The sequence below is a fragment of the Capricornis sumatraensis genome, chromosome 3 (assembly GCF_032405125.1).
Source record: "Capricornis sumatraensis isolate serow.1 chromosome 3, serow.2, whole genome shotgun sequence".
NCBI classification, from domain to species: domain Eukaryota; kingdom Metazoa; phylum Chordata; class Mammalia; order Artiodactyla; family Bovidae; genus Capricornis; species Capricornis sumatraensis.
This window is the reverse complement of record NC_091071.1, coordinates 180,281,667-180,290,824: the sequence shown is the minus strand read 5'-3', so window position 1 is coordinate 180,290,824 and position 9,158 is coordinate 180,281,667.

Below are 9,158 nucleotides of genomic sequence, written 5' to 3'. Positions count from 1 at the left end.
TCTGGTCTCACAAATGGCAGGCAAAAAAAAAATTTGAATTTTCTCTTTTTAAGAGTCGATGCTTAGCTGATTTTTTTTGTTTTCACACGAGGGTAGCAGAACCCTGAAAAAAATTAAAGTTGACATTTTTCTTGCCCATCCCCCCACCCCCAAGTTAAGACCCACTGAGCTGCTCCTTGGCGCCCATCCTGGGAACGGCAGCAGAGGTCTCGGTCAGACTCTGCCGCACTGGCCTTCCTTCGGCTTCTGAGCTAATGTCCTCATTCTTCCCCTATCACCTCATCCTTCAAGTCAGCTTAGAAACTGCCTCCTCCAGGAAGCCTTCCCTGACCCACTCCGGAATGAAATTGCTCCGTCTCTGGGTCATAGCAGGTTGGACTTCTGAATATTCTTTTTGCCATGAGCTGCGATGCGTGGGGTCTGCGAGGGGACCACCTGGATCCTCTCGCCACCCACGCTTTCCCTGGCACCAAGATCCAGTCATTGATCCCGACTTGCAAAACGTGGAGGGGCAACCTCCAGGTGTCAGGCCTCATGGAACTGGCTGCCAGGCAGGAAGGTGTGTCTGCAACAGATAATCATCACATTATGTGAGCCTGTGACCGCAAAGAGTCAAAAGCGCGTGAAGGAGAGATGGTGGGGGTGGGGGGGGTCAGGGATACCTTTAAGTCGGGTGATGGCTGAGCTAAAAGCTCAGAGGAAGCTGGTGGGTAGTGCCAAGAGTCTTGGGGAAGGTTCAGGCAGCAGGTGGCACAGAGTGGGCCCCGGGGGAAGCCTAGTCTCTCTCAGTCACTCGGACCCCCTGCCGTGGGCAGCAGGGCTCGGGGCAAGATGCCGGATTCCCGCTCTGACTCTGCACCTTCTGGCCCTCGGGCTTTGGGCAAAGCTTTCCCTTCCCGAGTGGCTGTGGCAAAGAATCCGCTGCCAGCGCAGGAGATGTAAGAGACGCGGGCTCAGTCTCGGTTGGGAAGATGCCCTGGAGGAGGGTGGCGATCCACTCGTCTTCTTGCCTGAAAAATCGCATGGACAGAGGAGCCTGGCGGAATACGGTTCAGGAGGTCGCAAAGAGTCAGACACGGCCGAGCACACAGTTCTCTTCTGTGCGCCTCATGGTGGGGTGACCAACTGAGGGATCATCCAGGTGGGGACACAGAGTGGAAAGCGGCGCTTTGCTAATTATACAGGACACGTGAGCTAACTGGGTCCTGGACACATGGGGTTCGCAGCCCCCCACCCACGGGGTAGATGGAAGCAGTGCTAGCTCACGGGGGTCTTGACGAAATGAAAGGACTGGGGCTGCCGGGGGACCGGGCGGAGGGCCCCGCCTCTGAATGCCACTCCAGCCCCGCTGTGGTCCGTGTGCCGAAACCACACGGGAGAGTGGGGCTGAGTTTTGCCAAATCCGTTGGTTCTGGAGGTCCCTGAGAGGCTGGAGAGCTCAAGTTGGCCTGGAGCAGTGAGTGCAGTTTCCACAGGCGTAAACAAGGGAGGTCTGTGCAGCGGCAGGGAGGGCTCGGGTGAGCCCTAAGGACAGGCTGGGGGTCTGGGAGTCTGTGAGTCTGCGGAGAGGCCCAGTGGATACCTTCGCAGATTTGGCTGTAACCACCTGGGGTCTACTGGGCTACCTGGCCCCCGAGGCCTGGTCCCCGGGGAGGGACCCTCCGCCCAGCAGGGGACCTGGTCACGCAGCTGCCTGGCTGCCAGACCAGAGTGGAAACTGTATCCGACCGTCCAGACTCCCGAGGCCGCCGGGGAATGTGATGAGGCTGCTGAAACAGGGCCCCCAGCAGGGGACGCGGCTGCGGCTTCCCAGAAACCCCGGCCCTGCCGACAGAGAAGAGCTGACGAGGCTCGCATTGGCAAGCCAGACCCCGAGGGGCTGGAGTGGGGCCCGCCGCCTGGAGCTGCATGGGAGTGGGTACCAGGAGTAGGGGGCAACCTGTGGTGGGCAGCAGGAGCCCCCAGGATTTCCCCAGGCCCTCCCCATGACAAGTAGACAGACCAAGAGCCAGAGCCCTTGAAGGACATGTCCGGGTCCTACAGCAAGGTCATCAAGAGATGACCCACCAGAGCCCCTCTTCCTTTCCCAGTCAAGAGGCTTCCTGCTTCCTAGGACCCCCCACAACCTCCCCAGATGTCACTCAGCAGCAGGCAGTGGGACGAGATGGCCCTTGTCTTATATCCTTTCTGTCACCTCCTGGCTGTGGGCTCTTGGTCTGATATCATAACCTCACTGAGACTCAGTGTCCCCATCTGGAAAATGGGGATAATCCATACTTTGCAGGGTCATTGTGATCCTTCAGTAAGACAACATGGGTCTCGGGCTTGGCATGCTGACTGGCACATAGTAGGTGCTCAGAAATGCTCGATCCCTTCTCCTTTCCTGCCAGCATGGTTCTGGGCAGCCTGCAGGAGCTGGGGCCGTCTGCATAGCATGTCTCCCAGACACAACCCACGTTGAGGGATATTGAGTAATCTGGCTACATACGGCTCCCCTAACTTTGCTGGTGGCTCAAACGGTAGAGAATCTGCTTGAAATGCAGAAGGCCCAGGTTCGATCCCACGGTCGGGAAGATCCCCTGGAGAAGGGAATGGCAGCCCACTCCAGCACTCTTGCCTGGAGAATTCCGTGGGCTGAGAAGTCTACGGTGTCGCAGAGTCAGACAGCACTGAGCGACTAACACACGCGGACCACTGGGCCCCCAGGTCCCCGAAGCCTGGCCGCTGTCTTCCTCGTTGTTTACTGAGCAGATGTTTCCTGAGGGCCTACTGTGCTGGCCACTGCTCTGAGGAGGGGGAGATGGAGGCATGTTGATCATGGACAAAGACAGAGAAGGTCAGAGCTGAGAACGCAAGCACTTCACACACCGTGAGCGCCCAGCCTCTGTTCTCACAGCATCTGCCGTGCACCAAGCCCCATCCTCAGCCCCGGGGCTGCAGCGAGAGTTGGGAGTGGTGGGGCATTCCTCTATGGGTTACTAATTAATTAGAAAATACAAGGCCAGTGCCTGGTGATACTGTTTTGACTTGCCACTCAGACTGAGAGCAGCAGGGAAAGAGGGCAGCTTCCCACCCAGCACCCTCATAATTGCTGCCTTGGCCTCCTTCAGGGCTTTGCTGGGTGCATCAAAGGGTGCCAAGGCCCAGAGCCCAGGGAGGGCAGCGGGCTGCAGGCCCACTTCCCAGCTGAGACGACTGAGGCCAGAGATGAAGGTTCTGGGGCTGCTGATGGCATGATAGCCAGAGGCTGGGAAGGCATCTGAGCCAGAGTAGGGCTTGTCCTGGTCAAACGGAAGACGCAGGCCCCAGTCTCAGAGGCCTGCAGTGCGGAGAGCAAGGGCAGGCCCTTCTGGGGACCCCTCTCTGCCCTTCATCCGGGGGACTCCCACATGACCTCGGCTTCAACCCGGATGGCTCCTCTTCCTCCAAGAAGCCTGCCTGAGTCTTCCAGGCTGGGTCCCATGACACCCAGCTCCTCTCCTTCCAGGCCAGGATCCCTGTGTTGCCGCTGTTGCCTCAGCTTAAGAGCTCCATGAGGGCAGAGAAGGGCCAGATTCATCTCCGTGGCCCCAGTGCCCAGCCTCGCTCAGAGCAAGAAGAAACTGCAAACCACCCCCGCCTTCCCTTCCTCCCTGCAGTGTGAGCGCCTGGAGTGTGGAATGCTATGGCATTAGGAGACCTCGGGCGGGTTATGTGGCCTCAGTTGCCCCAGACCCAGTGTTCTCAAGCATCTCTAGGCAGATGCCCATCATGCAGAGCGAGGAGAAAGTCCTGTCTTGGCCGTTGAAGGAGGCGAATAGAAAACCATTTTATCAAGGCCCCAACTACCTGGGCCTGAGTCCTGCTCTTTCTATGCTTGAGCTGACGGCTCTGATGAGTTCTTTCACTTCGCTCTGTCTCATTGTCTCATTGCAAGTTGAACGGTTCTATGAAGACCTACAGGACCTTCTAGAACTAACACCTAAAATAGATGTCCTTTTCATCATAGGGGACTGGAATGCAAAAGTAGGAAGTCAAGAGACACACTGGAGTAACAGGCAAATTTGGCCTTGGAATGCAGAATGAAGCAGGGCAAAGGCTAACAGAGTTTTGCCAAGACAATGCGCTGGTCATAGCAAACACCCTCTTCCAACAACACAAGAGAAGACTCTACACAGGGACGTCACCAGATGGTCAACACCACAATCAGACTGATTATATTTTTTGTAGCCAAAGATGGAGAAACTCTATACAGGCAGCAAAAACAAGACTGGGAGCTTACTGTGGCTCAGATCACGAACTCCTTATTGCCAAATTCAGACTTAACTGAAGAAAGTAGGGAAAACCATTAGATCATTCAGGTATGAACTAAATCAAATCCTTTATGATTATACAGTGGAAGTGAGAAATAGATTTAAGGGCCTAGATCTGATAGACAGTGGCTGAAGAACAATGGACGGAGATTCATGACATTGTACAGGAGGCAGGGATCAAGACCATCCCCAAGAAAAAGTAATGCAAAAAGGTAAAATGATTGTCTGAGGAGGCCTTACAAATAGCTGTAAAAAGAAGAGACGTGAAAGGCAAAGGAGAAAAGGAAAGATAAACCCATTTGAATGCAGAATTCCAAAGAATAGCAAGGAGAGATAAGAAAGCCTTCCTCAGTGATCAGTGCAGAGAAAGAGAGGAAAACAATAGAATGGAAAAGACTAGAGATCTCTTCAAGAAAATTAGAGATACCAAGGGAACATTTCATGCAAAGATGGGCTCGATAAAGGACAGAAATGGGATGGACCTAACAGAAGCAGAAGATATTAAGAAGAGGTGAAAAGAATACACAGAAGAACTGTACAAAAAGATCTTCACGACCCAGATAATCACGATGGTGTGATCACTCACCTAGAGCCAGACATCCTGGAATGTGAAGTCAAGTGGGCCTTAGAAGCATCACTATGAACAAAGCTAGTGGAGGTGATGGAATTCCAGTTGAGCTGTTTCAAATCCTGAAAGATGATGCTGTGAAAGTGCTGAACTCAATATGCCAGCAAATTTGGAAAACTCAGCAGTGGCCACAGGACTGGAAAAGGTCAGTTTTCATTCCAATCCCAAGGAAAGGCAATGCCAAAGAATGCTCAAACTACTGCACAATTGCACTCATCTCACACGCTAGCAAAGCAATGCTCAAAATTCTCCAAGCCAGGCTTCAACAGTATGTGACCCATGAAGTTCCAGATGTTCAAGCTGGTTTTAGAAAAGGCAGAGGAACCAGAGATCAAATTGCCAACATCCACTGGATCATGGAAAAAGCAAGAGAGTTCCAGAAAAACATCTATTTCTGCTTTATTAACTATACCAAAGCCTTTGACTGTGTGGATCACAACAAACTGTGGAAAACTCTTCAAGAGATGGGAATACCAGACCACCTGACCTGCCTCTTGAGAAACCTGTATGCAGGTCAAAAAGCAACAGTTAGAACTGGACATGGAACAACAGACTGGTTCCAAATTGGGTAAAGAGTACATCAAGGCTGTATATTGTCACCCTGCTTATTTGACTTATATGCAGAGTATCATGAGAAACACTGGGCTGGATGAAGCACAAGCTGGAATCAAGATTGCCAGGAGAAATATCAGTAACCTCAGATATGTAAATGATACCACCCTTTTGGCAGAAAGTGAAGAAGAATTTAGCCTCTTGATGAAAGTGAAAGAGGAGAGTGAAAAAGTTGGATTAAAATTCAACATTCAGAAAACTAAGATCATGGCATCAGGTCCCATCACTTCATGGCAAATAGATGGGAAAACAATGGAAACAGTGACAGAATTTATTTTTTGGGGCTCCAAAATCACTGCAGATAGTGACTGCAGCCATGAAATTAAAAGATGGTTGCTCCTTGGAAGAAAAGCTATGATCAACCTAGATAGCATATTAAAAAGCAGAGACATTACTTTGCCAACAAAGATCCGTCTAGTCAAAACTACAGTTTTTCCAGTGGTCATGTATGGATGTGAGAGTTGGACTCTGAAGAAAGCTGAGTGCGGAAGAATTGATACTTTTGAACTGTGGTGTTGGAGAAGACTCTTGAGAGTCCCTTTGACTGCAAGGAGATCCAACCAGTCCATTGTAAAGGAAATCAGTCCTGGATGTTCTTTGGAAGGAATGATGCTAAAGCTGAGACTCCAATATTTGTCCACCTGATGCGAAGAACTGACTTGTTGGAAAAGACCCTGATGTTGGGAAAGATTGAAGGTGGGAGGAGAAGGGGACGACAGAGGATGAGATGGTTGGATGGCATCACAGAGTCAATAGGCATGAGTTTGAGTAGGCTCTGGGAGTTGGTGATGGACAGGGAGGCCTGGCATGCTGCAGTCCATGGGGTCGCAAAGAGTCGGACACAACTGAGCGACTGAACTGAACTGATGGGCAAAACACTTGGAGCAGTGGGTGGCGCCCAGTAACTTCTGTGTGTTTGCTGACACCGATCAGATTCACGAGACACGCTCCTGCTGCTCTGAGTCTGTTCGCTCCGTTGGTGCCATTAACTTGATCATGGTAGTATTTGTCAGGCTTCTCTACTATAAAATTGTTTTTCCTTTTTTTAAAACCTTTTTATACTTCCTGTCTTTCGAAGATTTCACTAAGTTCAGTCCGCAGTCAAAGCAGCGGGGAATTAAGCTCCACCTCCCAGAGCGGGGAAACCTACACGAATTATTGGGAATTCTTCTGTAAGGAGGCTTTGTCTAGTCTCCCCCGTTTATTTGCGTCTTCAATCACCGCATCAGTGTGGACTCATGGATATTCATCTTTTGTGTCGGGTTATCGTCTGATGCTGCCCCTTGTGCTGTTGCTCACCCTGGCCTCGGTTTGGCCACTGGGATCTCTTTCCGGTTGGCTCCTGTGCTCACACCCCATCTGTCTGTCTGTTTCTTCGTTTGCTTTTTTAGCATTGCCTTACTCTCTAGCAGTCCAAGATGCTCCGGGCTCATCTGCCGTTTTCCTTGCCTCCGCCCCGGAATCAGTCGTCTCTCGAGGGAGCTCTTGCTCGTATCATTAGAGAGTGGTGTGTAGAGGGCGGATGCGCTTGTCGCCGCCGGGGTCCTGTCACTACTTCCAGGCTCTCGAGGGGGGAGGACTAGCTTCGCTTTAACATAAAAAATTAAGTTTCCAGGGCCTTCCTTGTGGTCCAGTGGTTAAAGCTCTAGACTTCTACTGCAGGAGGTGTGGGTTTGATCCCTGGATAGAAACTGAGATCCCACATGCCACGTCACGTTGTGTGGAAAAAAACAAACCAAGATGAAGTCCCCCTCTTGCCGATCATGGGGCCTGTTGGAGGCTCCAGACAGCTGCCCCCTGGCCTTTGAGTACAGACTCCAGCCTGCAGCCCACAGGCAGGCTGCGCAGTCTCATGCGCCCTTGGAGGGCCTTATGCCCACGGGGGCTCTGAGAGGAGGGGGGGCACATGCAGCCAGCCTCCCCCCAGGCTGAGCCAGTCTTGCTCCCCAGCGGGGCCGTCGGGGGCTGAGTGGCTCTGGAGATTGGACTCAGCCAGGCCTCTACACTGTGGCAGGCCTGCTCCCTGCCAGACCGACAGCTTCGTCAGCGGTAGCAGCAGTAGCCATAACCCAGCCATAACCCTGGGGGCAAGCTGGGGCAGGCTGGGCAAGGGTCAGCTCCCCGGAAGGCCGGATCCGCCGCCCCTCTCAGCACACCCAGGCGGCCGGCGCTGAGGAGTGCGAGGCCTGGGGCGCTGGCCCCTGTGCCCCCTCACCTCTCCCATGCCCAGTTCAGCCCAGCCCTGCAGGAGACACTGGCGCTCAGTGGGCCAGGGCCCAGAACCGGCTCCCCACGGAGGCAGGGAGTCAGGGCCGGGTGGGCAGCTTGAGGCCCCAAGGCAAGCTGAGTGGCCTCCCGCCTTTGCCAGAAGGTCTCCTGTCTCCCCGTAGTTCTAGGCTGGAGTCAAGAGGTCAGGGCCTCTCTAGCGCTGCCTTCCATTTGGGGCCCGGCAACTAGGTCTCACCCTGCTCAGCATCTCCACGGGCTCCCCATTGCCCTCAGCGCTGGACCTGCCTTCCCTGGAGATCTCTTTGGCACTCTGCGTCACGCCCTAACAACGCCGAATCGCTTGTGGCTGCTTGCACAATCCGTTTCACACCTCCACAATCTACCCTGCCCGCGTCACCCTGCCCACTGCTTCAGCGGCTAACCCCTACTTGCGCCTGAGCTCTTAGCTCTGGACGGCCTCCTCCAGAAGGCTTCCTCCCGTGCCCTGGATCACTTCTGCCCATCTGATCCTGCCTCTGATGCCCGGGGTATGACACCTTCCTAAGGCCCACCAAGAATGGCCTCTGGTGTCCTGGGCAGTGGCCTGGTATAGTGCAGGAGGCTTGAGGTGTGACCAGGGCCGTGCCTCCAAGGCCCCTGCTCCTCCCCGCTGCATGACTTGGGGCAAGTCACTGCACATCTCTGAGCCCGAGTCTCCCCTTTGTGGGAAAAGCACCTAGTTGGGATGCAAGGCTTGCTTTCAAGTCTGGCCTCTACTTCTAACTCGCTGTGGCCTTGGGCAAGCCCCTTCACTGCGCCCAGCCTCAGTTTTCTTCTTCTGTAAAACGGGGCTGCCCACGAAACTCGAAACTCGGGAGTGCTAAGGCACCAACAAGCCCAAACTTGTGAAAAGCTTTTGTAAACCTCAGAGCCCGACATGGATGAAGAATTTATTTCAACAGCTCTGCGGAGATGTGTGGGAGGGAGACTGATGGCTGGGCTAAGTGCCCTCCCCCCGCCCTCCCCCATCCGGCCCCACACCCTGCCCCATCGACCCCTGCCCCCACCCTCCAGAAGCCCTGGGATCAATGGTGATGAAGGCCTGTTGACATGGGAGGCCTGACTCCTGGTCCCCTGCCCACCTCCCGCCCACCGCATTCCCAGGGCTACATGACGTGTGCATTGCATAGGAAGCTCTGTTTACTTTCCAGGGTGGGGGTGAGCCCTCCCCACCCCACTTCATTTTTTTAAAGACCCAATTTTATTTTTTTATCTGCAAAACAGTTTTCGACCACATGGCATGTGGGATCTTAGTTTCTGGACCAGGGATCCAACCCACAGCCTGCATCGGAGGTGAGGACTCTTCACCACTGGACCCTGGGGGCATGCCCACCCCTACCTCAGACGCAGTCTCTCAA